At 27.9% G+C, this 12,376-nt stretch overlaps 1 protein-coding gene across 3 annotated transcripts in view; it reads left to right on the top strand.

Moving 5' to 3' along the window:
• The window catches only part of LOC105150840 (long-chain-fatty-acid--CoA ligase ACSBG2), a 51,553-nt gene that overhangs the window by 28,146 nt on the left and 11,031 nt on the right, over window positions 1-12,376 (top strand). Inside the window, exon 1 of one of the 3 annotated variants that reach the window (XM_011064182.2) lies at window positions 1,087-3,692. The exons of 1 other annotated variant lie outside the window; for it this stretch is intronic. The gene's annotated coding sequence lies outside the window, so the exon portion shown is untranslated. Of the gene's footprint in view, window positions 1-1,086; window positions 3,693-7,706; window positions 8,100-12,376 lie in introns of those variants that run through there. One more of the 3 variants, XM_087403423.1, reaches the window with a different exon arrangement.

The raw sequence follows: 12,376 nt of genomic DNA, 5'->3' as shown, positions 1-12,376 counted from the left end.
TATAAGACACAAAAATATTTACAAAATATTTAAAATAAGTTTTATTAATATTTACAAAAATGTTTTGTAAATATTTTATAATATTGTGTGCTATTTCAGGATATTATAATGATTAAATTACAATTAATAGGTTTATAATAGACATTATGATTTCAATTATTTTCGAAATTTTCATATATTTTCATAGAGTATATGTTGTTCAATCTCGCTCTGTTTTTGCAGCTGAGTCGGTACACAATTTTTTTGTTCAACCGGTTATGATATTTTTACTTTTTACATAACTGCATAATTAATAATAAAAGATTATAAGTTATAAAACGAGATTTGCATTTTTAGTTAAAATTATTCAGCTTTTAAAAACTTAATTTATGAGTATATACCAGTCAAGAAATGCACAAACGTAACCATGAATATGTATTGCTGTGTCGTACTTCAAATTTCTAACTCATTAATTTTTATATGTAATAATTTATGATTGTGCATACTAATATTTATAAGAAGATGAAAAAATATCGACTGATAAAAGAGTTATTACTTATAAATCAGAGAAACAAAAATAAAAATGTATATTTGTATAATTGTATAATTAATCATATGGTTGTGAATAGTTAAGATATGTATAACCGAAATCAGAACGTACCTAATTATTCTAAAATTTTTATTATAGTATTTATATAAAATTTTATATTCTTAGATATTTATCATTATTATTTTTATCAATTTTTATTTAATATTTAATATTATATAATATTATATCGAATTAAAAATATGATTTTTGAGAAAAAAATCAGAATATTTTCAAAATTATCAAAAATAGAATTAAATATTAATATTGGATAGAGTTCGGGATGTTTTTTATGTTTATGTATATATGTATATGTAGGAAAATATCTAGGAATAAATTTTTTAAATAGCTATCAGGTAACAAACAGAATAAAAATTTTAGAATAATTAGGTACGTTCTGATTTCGGTTATACATATCTTAACTATTCACAACCATATGATTAATTATACAATTATACAAGTATACATTTTTATTTTTGTTTCTCTGATTTATAAGTAATAACTTTTTTATCAGTCGATGTTTTTTCATCTTCTTATAAATATTAGTACGCACAATCATAAATTATTACATATAACATGCTATTATATATTAAAATGAGATCTAATTTCCTTGTAATTAGCATTTGTATTCTTAATTATTATTTATGAAATAGTTAATAGAGTTGCCTCATTTATACAGTATGCTCGCAAATATAAACCAATAACTGGCCTTTGATCTGAATGATTATAATATACTTGGTCTTTAGAGTGTCCTTGATTTTACATAATGCGACTTACTAGTTTGCCAATAAACTATAATAGTAGTCCTCCGAATAGGATGTTTAGTTAGCCTTAACTGTACATACTATATGTATTTGGATCATTATTGGTGATACTAATTTCATAAAAGGGAAATAGTTTATCTATATAATGGGGAAAGGATAATAAATAGTAGAATAGAAATATTTGAAATAATTAGCAAGATCAGTTATTGCTCAACTCGCACGGTCAATAACTCAGCCGATCTATTTATACAGGGTGGGCCATCTATTGGTACGTTTTTAAAAATGCGATCAAATGAGCATACATTGATATTTTTTATTAATTTTTTTTTGTTGTGAAGCTAAAAGTATCCGCGTCAAGAATGAAAAACGATTTCGTTCATGTGGCTCCCTCTACTGGCCTTACAGTATGCCATTCGGTCACCCCAATTATTAATGACATTTTGGACTACCTCGGCGCCAATTTCACTCAAAACAGTCGTAATATAATGTCATCCACTAACATCCCTTTCTCACGAACTTTCCTCACCAATTTGCGTATAGCTCCTTCGGTGGGTGCTCTATCACGACCCATATTTCTTTTCAAAATTCGTACAGTTTCGGCGACACAGCACTGACTTTGAAAATAAGTTTTTAAAATTTCAAAACGCTCTTCAAGAGAAAACATGTTGTTTCGTGCCGCGGACGGTATGACTAATAAACTGTCAAAATTTCGGGTCTGTAGCTCGTTCGGTGTTGCCATACGACGAAATTCAAAAACGTACCAATAGATGGCCCACCCTGTACAAAGTTAGTTCCAACTAACGTTAAATATACATAGAAAGTTTGATTCATATTTTCAATGTGCTGAATATTCCGGCCCAGTGAAAGGATTGTCACAAAATACACAAATGTCAATGAAATGTTCAAAATATTATATGAATACCCCTTGTATATATCATGAAAATCGCGAGCGAGCAGTATTTCCAACAGAAGACCGCGGAGGAGAGCATTTACTCGTTAAGGGAATGCTGGAGCGAAGTTCAAAGTCGATATTACAGATTTTCATTTCCAATGTATAAGATGCTTACGCCCTCTGAGTTAATATGATCATGCAGAAAATTCGATCGATTAATTATCGATATTTTTATTCCGTTTCCTAACATCTTAGCAGGGACGAAAACGTGTATTAGGGTCGGTTCCACAAATGTAAGATTTATTTTATTTTGGAACATTTTCCAATTTTAGAATTGAGAAAAAAATAAACCGTAATTGAAGTTAATCTTATATTTGTAGAATCGGGCCTTAGAAATATTGTTCTGTGTGCTATATTTTTTGTTTAGCTAAAATGATTTGCAAAAATCGAGCCTTGGATTTTAGATTAATAATTCAAGTCATAACAAGTGCTAATTAAAAGAAAGTTAGATCATCATTTCAATATATGATATTTGGTTATTGTTTCTGCATATTAATATTTAAAAAAAAATGAAAAAATTATATCAATTGTATCAATTATATCAATTATAATCATCATTACTTACAAATCAGCTAGTACAATCAGATAGTAAAATAATCAAATAGTAAAATAAATTATTGATTAATTCTCTTATGCTTCATGCAGCATTATGTAAAAACTTGTGCGACTTTAGGAATACAACAACCACCTAGCCAGGGCTATCGACTGTGTTCAAAACTCGAAGATCCAGATATCATTTTATCCTTGTTTAATATTCGGTAAGAGAGAGAGAAAGAGAGAGAGAGTTACAGAGATATAAATAATACTTTAAATACTTAAACCTCTACTAATCAAAATTCGACTAAATTGTTACGTTCAGAAACTAGGAAATGCTATAAGAATCTTCCGTATATGTAACGTGAACTGTTCAGTTTTGCTGTAAATTATTATAATAACTCCCTCTCTCTCCTCCCTCTCTCCCTCTCTCCCCCTCTCTCCCTCTCTCTCCCCTCTCTCTCTCCTCTTTCCCTCTTTCTCTCTCTTTCTTACGCAGTAAGAATCATCTCAACCATTGTATCTTCTGAAAATGAACGTAACTCTTATTGAAGAAATCGAGAATTGGACCTGCCCGCACGATTTCTTATTAAATGAATCAATCTACTTTAAAAATCAAAGCAATTGAAGAATCAATTTTCTGATTTTCGAAAATCTATTTTTAAAATCAGAATCACATCCATGTTGAAATGTATTTGATGTCTTAGATATCAATTTGTTGATCAACATACTATATGACTAGATGGACTAATTCTTAATCAGTCTTACAAAAGCTGTCGTGCGATACGGAGCGATACGGCCGGAGTAATCTATACATATTTTAAGCACACACGTAGAGGAAGTGTTTAGAGTCTTAGATAATTAAAAAGCGAGAAAGGTAAAGTGAATGCATACGAGAGTAAATATCTGAAACAATTGAGTAAAATTTTTATTTAATATAAGATGTAAAATGATTTGATAAACCTATTAACTAAAATTTAAAAAATAACTGAAACTACAAAAGAAACTAAGTACTAACAAACTACAAAAGAAAAGAAGTAACAATATAATAATCTTTTTTATTGTATATTGTTTTTCGTACGTAACATAAAAATTTCTAAATTTGTTTTATTAAATATGAAAAGAATTAATGCAATAAAGATATATACAGGATAAACCAGAGTCATTGAACCAGCGTTTTACTCTATGAGAAAATTATCGCACGTTATCATCCAATAAGTCGGAAATTAATTCGATAATTTTCTCATAGGATAAAAAGTTGGTTCAATGACTCTGATTCACCCTGTATATGTGTGCGTGCGTGTGTGTGTGTGTGTGTGAAGGAAAAGATTATAATGTGAGAGACCCCGTTTTATTTATTTTTTTTTAATTTTGTATAGTTATATAATGATCGAGTTGTTAGATTAACAAGACAATAAAGATGAAAGAATCATACGTGTTCTATTTCTTTAATAATAAGCATGCACATACGCTGCCATGCTTGGTTTGATGCATACAGTCTCTCCGTTTACAAAAAACTATAAAATTAGCAATTATTTCTTTTGATTAATACATGCAAGGAAATATATATAAGCTACGAAGTAATTCATAATAAATATAAAAATCATGTATATGCAGCAGGCAGCGTTCAATGCATGAACGAATTCTAGCATACATCAGAGCAGGCATGATTGTATGCATGCTATCATTCAAGAAATCGAACATCGTGATTCCATCTTAAGAGTAAATAATGATATCGAATAAATAATGATATCAAATAAATTATAATCAAATAATTTATAATCTGAATTTAATATATAAAACACATTTAAAGTAATTAAAGGAATCCTAAAGCGAAGCACGAACTCCGACGAAGTCACCAAAAGTCGCTGTTTTTCCATTATCTCCATGTCTTTAAAGGATGCGTTCCGAGTTTCGCATGAACCGCATGCATCATTTATCCTTGTAGTTCATCAAATAATAAAGAAAAATAAAACGGTACACCATGCACTTTATGTAATTCGGAACGCACCCATATACTACTTAATACCACACCATCTCACGCACCTATGATACACGTAGTCGCATGTCGTGTCAATTTTCATGTAAAAAATTTGTCTCGAAAACATCTAACAATAAATATAATTCTAAGAACTCGACGTTATTTGTTCGTGCAAACTATGTGTTTATAGATTACTATTTCATAAGTACAGGTTGCAAAACTTTTATATCAAACAAATGTTGTCACGACTTGACAGCTTGAGAGAGACGCTATATTACATTAACAATAGAAGAAATGATAAAAAATATTTCAATTTCGAAATTTTTAGTCATTCTTGGCGTAAACTCCATCTCACAAACACGTATTAATGCGTATACTTTAAAAATCCTGGAAAAGAATTTTCGAATCTGTGAAAGAGAAAAAAAGTATTTGTTATACAAAAATTATATGATTAATTCTTGGTTTATGCTTCGGTCTTAACTCTAAAATCCTAAACCAATAGGGCTGCCAGTCCTAATTAGTTCTAACTGAAATCTGTATTCCATTGGCTGAATTTTAGGGTTAAGGCTAAAGCATAAACCAAACATTAGTCGATAATACAGACAATTTAGGATTCCCTTAAGACAATTTTTAAAATGGAAAAAAATTGTTTAAATAAAAAGAAACGTTATGATGTGACTATTTGAATATGATGATAAAGTAAGTTTTATCCATTATATTTTTACAGAATCTAATTTCTTTAGATCTATTTGGACTTTCCATGAAATATAATAATTAAATGTAAATTTTGTTTCTATTAGCTTCTTTTAACAAGCGGATAACGTGAATTTCAGTATTATTTTTAACGAAAAATATTACAAAGAATTGTTTTATATTAAAAATCTTTGTGGTTATTATTTAAAAATGATTTTCAGAAGTCCTGAAAAGTACCTGCGAAGTGATATACTGATAAATACACTTATGATCAATGCAAAAGTACTGCTAAGAAAACGTGTTCATGAAAAAAAGGAAACTTCTGAATATATAAAATATTTAAATCTGATAATATATATTTCAATATATTCAGAATAATTTTTTTGAATTTAAGCTACTTAGACTTCATGAAAAGTATCATGAAGAGTCCAAACATTTGACTGAAGTTTGCGCTCATTAATATTATTGCATGCGCGGCTCATGAACAAATGATTATAGCTATATTCTGATGTAAGATCTGTTTTTTATTCCTGCACACTTTGAACTGTTGCATACAGTTCAATAAATTAAAGGGAAATAAAAAAATATATTTGTTTCACTTCAACTTATTGCATTGTGTACACTAGTTCAGAGATTGCAGAAATAAAGAATAGACCTATACGTTGCCTATACGCTATAGTACTGAAAATCTACGGTACACGTAATATGAACTATACAATGAAACAAAAATCTTTGATATTTGTAACTATAATCACATATTACTATAATTATGATTATTACTACTGCTACAATATTAGTAATATCATATGCAACAAATGTGTATAGTTGGGAAGCAACATAAATGACTATAATTATAATTATTATAGTCATAATATGAATTATATTAGGTGTTGGAATTAATTCGTAGCGTTTTACAAGTGATGGGAAGTACTTTCATTAATGTATTTTTTAATGCTCATGTGAAATAAATAACATTCTTTCATTAAAAAACGCTACGAATTAATTCCAACACCTAATAACTATATATATATATAAAATAAAGTTGTCCCAAATTTCTTATGTCAGAAGCATCTTCTTTCAGGATAATTTTAATAAGGGATACGAAAACTCTCCTCAAAACGTAGCAAATTGTAGCATTACATAAAATATATAATCTTTTTGCTTACAAATTGTTTAAAAAATATTTCTTTGTAAATTCAAATCTCTGTAAGTCTCCTTTCAGAATATAAATATTATTTTTTTTATTCATACTTTTAATTAATTTTTTCATTAAAAATGTTCTCCAACTATCTATCACAGATGACTACTGATATTACTTAACTATCTATTACAGATGACTACTGATATTACTTAAAAAATTCATTTCTTAAAAAGTTTCTACGTAAAATGTAGACATATTAAGAAAATATGCCATAAAACAGAAAATAATATAAACTTTTCATTATCAACATTTGGAAGTTTGAATAAACAGAAGGAATGAATTCTGTTTCATGTTAAATTATTTTTTAAGCAATCCTATATTTTTTTTCATAAATTTTTGCGTTAAACTTAAATTTTTAATTTTAAAACGAATTATTTTAATGAATTTTTTTGCGAGTGATTTTATCTAGTATTCTGAAGAAATGAATTTTCTTTTAAAGAATTTATTATAACATTTAGATATCTAAATAAGTTTATGCTCAAAATAAAAGAAAATATAATAAATTATAATATGCTATGTTTTGACGAGAGTTCTTGTATCCCTTGTTGAAATTTTCCTGGAAGAAAATGGCAGAAGGAATATGATTTTTAAAAATTGTAAAAAATTTGTTCCTATTATTTGATGTGTGAGAATATTGTGCGATGGCGGCGAAGTCAGCGACATAGCGGCGGAACGTTTACGCACACTAATAAATGTGCGACTCATAAACGTACGTCCGTTTAAAAAATGGCGCCCATTGGATTAGCTTTACTTCATAATAATTGCTTCATAAAGCATTGTAGAAAAAAATGACTCAGGACATTTCGACTCAATTTTAGACCAGGATTAGCACTATATATTTAATGTCCGTTATTTAAGAAACACCCTGCATAATTATTATTACTAATATTATAGTAGTAATAATATAATTTTAATAATTTTAAATAATTATTAATAGTAATTTTTAAGAGAATAAAAGTTCAAATATGAGCTAGTTCAATCTACGTTTAGATAGTTATCTCTTCATGAGTCGCACATGAGATAATATAAAGCTAAAAATACATGATGCTCGATTTTTTTAATGATATGCCTGCTCTGATGCATGGAATATAACGTTTATATATTAAGCGCGGCATGTCGATGTGCATGACTTCTGCATTTATTATGTATTACTTCATAGCTTGTTTCTTTGCATGTTTCTTCCAATCAAAAGATTAAAAACTGTCACGTGGTCAGGCAGGCGATTGACTGCGATTGACTGCGATTGACAGCATCTTCAGAACAGAAATTGTGTTAATTTCGTAGTTATCTGTCAAACGGCATGCATCAAAGCAAGCATAGTATCATACACACAATGCCTTTAATTCAAAAAGTCGAGCATCGCGTGTAATTCTAGCGCTGCGTAAGCCCGCATTTCAGCGTGTTCACAGGTAACCATCTAAACATAATTTATAATGGACTATTTAAAACCTTATATCTCAGAAACTATTACTTAAAATAAAAAACTACAATTAACTTTTTAATTTAAATGTTTTAATTTAAATGTTTTCTTGCTGTAGTATATTTAATCGAATTTTAGAAACTTTTCTATGTATGTATAGATATACATTGGTTTATAACGTGTTTCGCTTCTTTAATGATTATAGCTTCTTTAAGCTTTTTATTATTAAGTCACGCTTGATATTCCTATTATACATTATTTATATGTTTATGTAATAGAATAATAATTATGCAAACATATTATGCAACAAACGTTTCGATCTTTTTATGTCAGATCCTCTTCAGATCTGATAAAACTTAACGCAACTATTTTACATATCAAATTTTTCTTGAGATTGATATCATAACGAGATTACTACGCTTCGCACATTTACAAATACACATTTACATTAACAAGATTGTGGAATATTCAAGCGTAGCATTTTAAACTTTATGCTGTTATTACATTGACACTAGGTTACATACACTAAGTTTTCCACAAGGGATGGATAATTTAATTGGCCATTTATAAATGTGCATAGTAATCGTTATAATCTTGTTATGATCTCAATTTCAAGAAGAATTTAGTATGTAAAATAATTGCGTTAAGTTTTATCAGAAGTTTTACCTAAAGAGGATCTGATGTGAAAAGGTCGAAACGTCTGTTATATGTATGTTGCTATATGTATGTAATTGTTATTCTATTATTAACATATAAATAGTATACAGCACGAATATCAAGTGTAGCTTCTTCACATATTCATCAGTTTTTGAGTTTTATTCCTCTAAAAAATTCTAACATCTTTTTTGTAGTTACCGCAAGAATTTGCACATAATAGCGTTTTTTATTGATAGAATTAATACATATTCAGTGCCACTGTTAACATAAAGTTGTGTGATGGTTAATAAAAATATAAAAATGAGTTAAACCGCGAAATCCTCAATATATTTTATTATGCTATTTGATAAAATATACTAAATATACTAGGCATTATATCATCTCAGATATCTTATTTTTACATTTAGATTAGAGAGTTGCGTACAACGGCTTTAATGTGCACTAACAATAAATATTCACAAGTTTTACCAATAAAAAACGCTATAATATTCTATTATTCAAGAAAAAAAGTAACTTATTACATTTTGAATGATGGTAACGAATTACTTTTTAAGAAAAAGAACGATAACGATAACGGTAAGTTATTTTTATGAGATAACGTTGTGAACGTGACTGCATATTTTGTAGAAAGAAGGTTAGAAATAAGGATTTCAAAAAAATCGATAATAAAATTCAGTATAAAATTAGATATTTTAGGAGAGAAAGGAAAGAGGAGAGAGGAGATAGAAGTTTTGTGCTTGGCACTTGATTTATATTTTATTGACTTGTATATTTCTCTTAATATACTATTTAATATGCTATTTATAGATTTATTATCTATATGTATACATTTGCATGTTTTATATTTTAAATTTTATTTTTATTTCTACGTAAATTCTTTCCACGCGCGAGCGCGAGCGCACGCTTTATATTAATTTATTCTGAATTACAATATATTTATTTTTATTTATTATTATCGCGTATTACATCAAATTATATATTAGTATTCAATTATATACTTGATAATATATTATGATTTTTCTCTGCTTAAATTGTACATAAGTGTAAATTAATTTTGCTTATATAAGCAAAATCGAAAACAGAGAGAAAATCTGCGTATCAGAACTCCAAAAAACTAATAAGGTTATATATTTAAACATTTATTTACAAAAAATGTATTACAAACTTTTAAAAATTTGCTTATACAAATATTATGCAATTATACTTACGATATGCAATTGCATTTTGTAACAAGAAGATCAACCAATCAGAATCTTTCCTTTTCTTCTGTTTTACCTCTGAAAAAGAGGAACTTTGATTTGAGAAAGTTGATTCTCTTTATGCACTATATATTATGCAAAAATCTGTACTGCGATCTTAAAGAAAAATTTATGTGATTGATGTTCACAATGAGGAGCACACTCTGATACTGACCTACTTTTCTATAAGATTGAGAGTGAGAGGGGGGGGAAAGAAGACAGAGATCATACACAGACCTTATAGCCTGTATATTCAGAACATATATCATTTTATCATTTTATCAACAAAAATGCGCTTTCATTTCTGAAATTTGACAATATGCATAACATAAAATATAAATAATATGTTAGTGCGATGTTATCATCGTTGTAAGCGTTCTGAAAATGAGCCTATAATAATAAATATAAACTGATAATTGCTATAGTATCTGCAAAGATATCTGGAGAAAATTGGAGAGAGAAACATTCTTTCAAGTAAAAGTCTTTTCTTTCTCAAAATATCTAGAAATGTACAATGCACATATTAGTTAAATATATGGCGCGTTCATATTATATTATCAGAATTCAAAATAATATATTATATCGAAGCACACAAAATAAGATTTTTTTTAAATATAATATACAGGTAATTAAAACATATGCAGAACAAAATTTTATAAAATCATAAAAAGAAAGAATTTTTTAATGAGTTCAATTGACATTGATTCAATGTCAATCGAATTGACGTCATCATTTTTCTAAGAATAGAATATATACAACGCATACATGAAACGTATTTCCTGCATTCTTCTAAAGAGAGAAACACGGACATAGTCTTGTTTATATTACCAGTCCACATATGAACTGGTAACATAAACAAGACTATGTCCGTATAAAGTGTACAAAGGTATACGAGGGAAATATCGCCGAGACCGTGGTGAGAGCGATTTCGTTCGACCGATTTTAGAAAACCAGAGAGATAGTTATTATATATGTATAATATCTATTCCCAACAAATCATAAGTTATTATTAAATATAGATATAATATTACACGAGTGTCAGGAATATCACACGTAAATATTATTTGTAATTATAAATATTGCCTATGGCTCTATGCTAGCAACTTTGAACATATTATTTCTATAATATATCAGAAATATATTAATAATATGTTACTGCAATGTAATACAAACATATTTGTATATATTTCTATACAAAATATATATAAAATAGATACAATAGTGATAAAAATTAACACTATTGATAGTAAAATGAATGTAGCATGAAAAGGATGTAGTGTCATATATATAAAGGCCATAGTATAGACATATGCATAAGAGAATCAACCAATCAAAATTCTTCTTTTCCATGGAATAGGAGGAAAGGAAAGATTCTGATTAATTGATTCGCTTATGCATTATGCATTAGGCGTTATGCAAGAGTTTGTATTACGCCCTTAACATTCAATTTTAAACTGATCGTGAGCAATCTATAGTAAGGCTATGTTTGAAAAGATGTTATTAGAGCTATTTGTATGTATATCATTCCACTTATATTATTTATTAGATATAAAACACAAATACACACAACACAAAAAAGAACAGAATAACACAAAAAACGCTAAGCATCTCCCCAAATGCTATGACGACTGAAAGTTGGATAAATTCAACGTATCTGTAGCGCTTGCTGGAGTGAGTAGGAACCTATTATTAATTATAGGAGTATGTTGGAGAAATGAACAATATGTTGTGACATGAACAAACCTATAATACCATTCTTTTAGATTATTTAGTTGGTAATTTTGATAAAAATCAAGATAAAAATGAAAATGAAAATGATGATTTTAATAAAACATCTGTTATACTTATCCATTATTTAGTATAAAATTTATATGGAAAATATTTTATATTCAATAAAAAATGAAATTTTTCTTTTAAGATCACGATCAGAAAGATGAAAAAAAAAAACAAAATTGGTGGTGTTCACTTAATTTATAGCTTATATAAGGATTTACAGATTTTTCGATGTTCACTGAAAAATAACGATTCATCTTAATAACTCTGAATAATTCTCTCAGCACATAATTCCTTTTCTACATAATTCTACATTTCAAATACTAAATAAAAAACATCACTACATGAGCCAAATTGGAAACGGTCCAAAGAATAGTGTTAATTATTCTTCAGAGATTTGTATTCCTCTTTAAACTGTCAATTTTCAACTTCATGTCCATCCTACCATTGAAAAATGGAAATACTTGATCAATATACATGAGGCATTCTATATCAAACGGGGCGCCTTTGAACCATCGTCATTTTTATTTTTATTCTTTTTATATACGTAATTAACATATATGCTAACATATTCTACAGATAATATGAGATATACATT

Source organism: Acromyrmex echinatior, chromosome 2, assembly GCF_024713525.1.
Source record: "Acromyrmex echinatior isolate Ae372 chromosome 2, ASM2471352v2, whole genome shotgun sequence".
Lineage (NCBI taxonomy): Eukaryota > Metazoa > Arthropoda > Insecta > Hymenoptera > Formicidae > Acromyrmex > Acromyrmex echinatior.
Note: the sequence above shows the minus strand (reverse complement) of the source record. Positions and strands in the feature narration are given on the sequence as shown.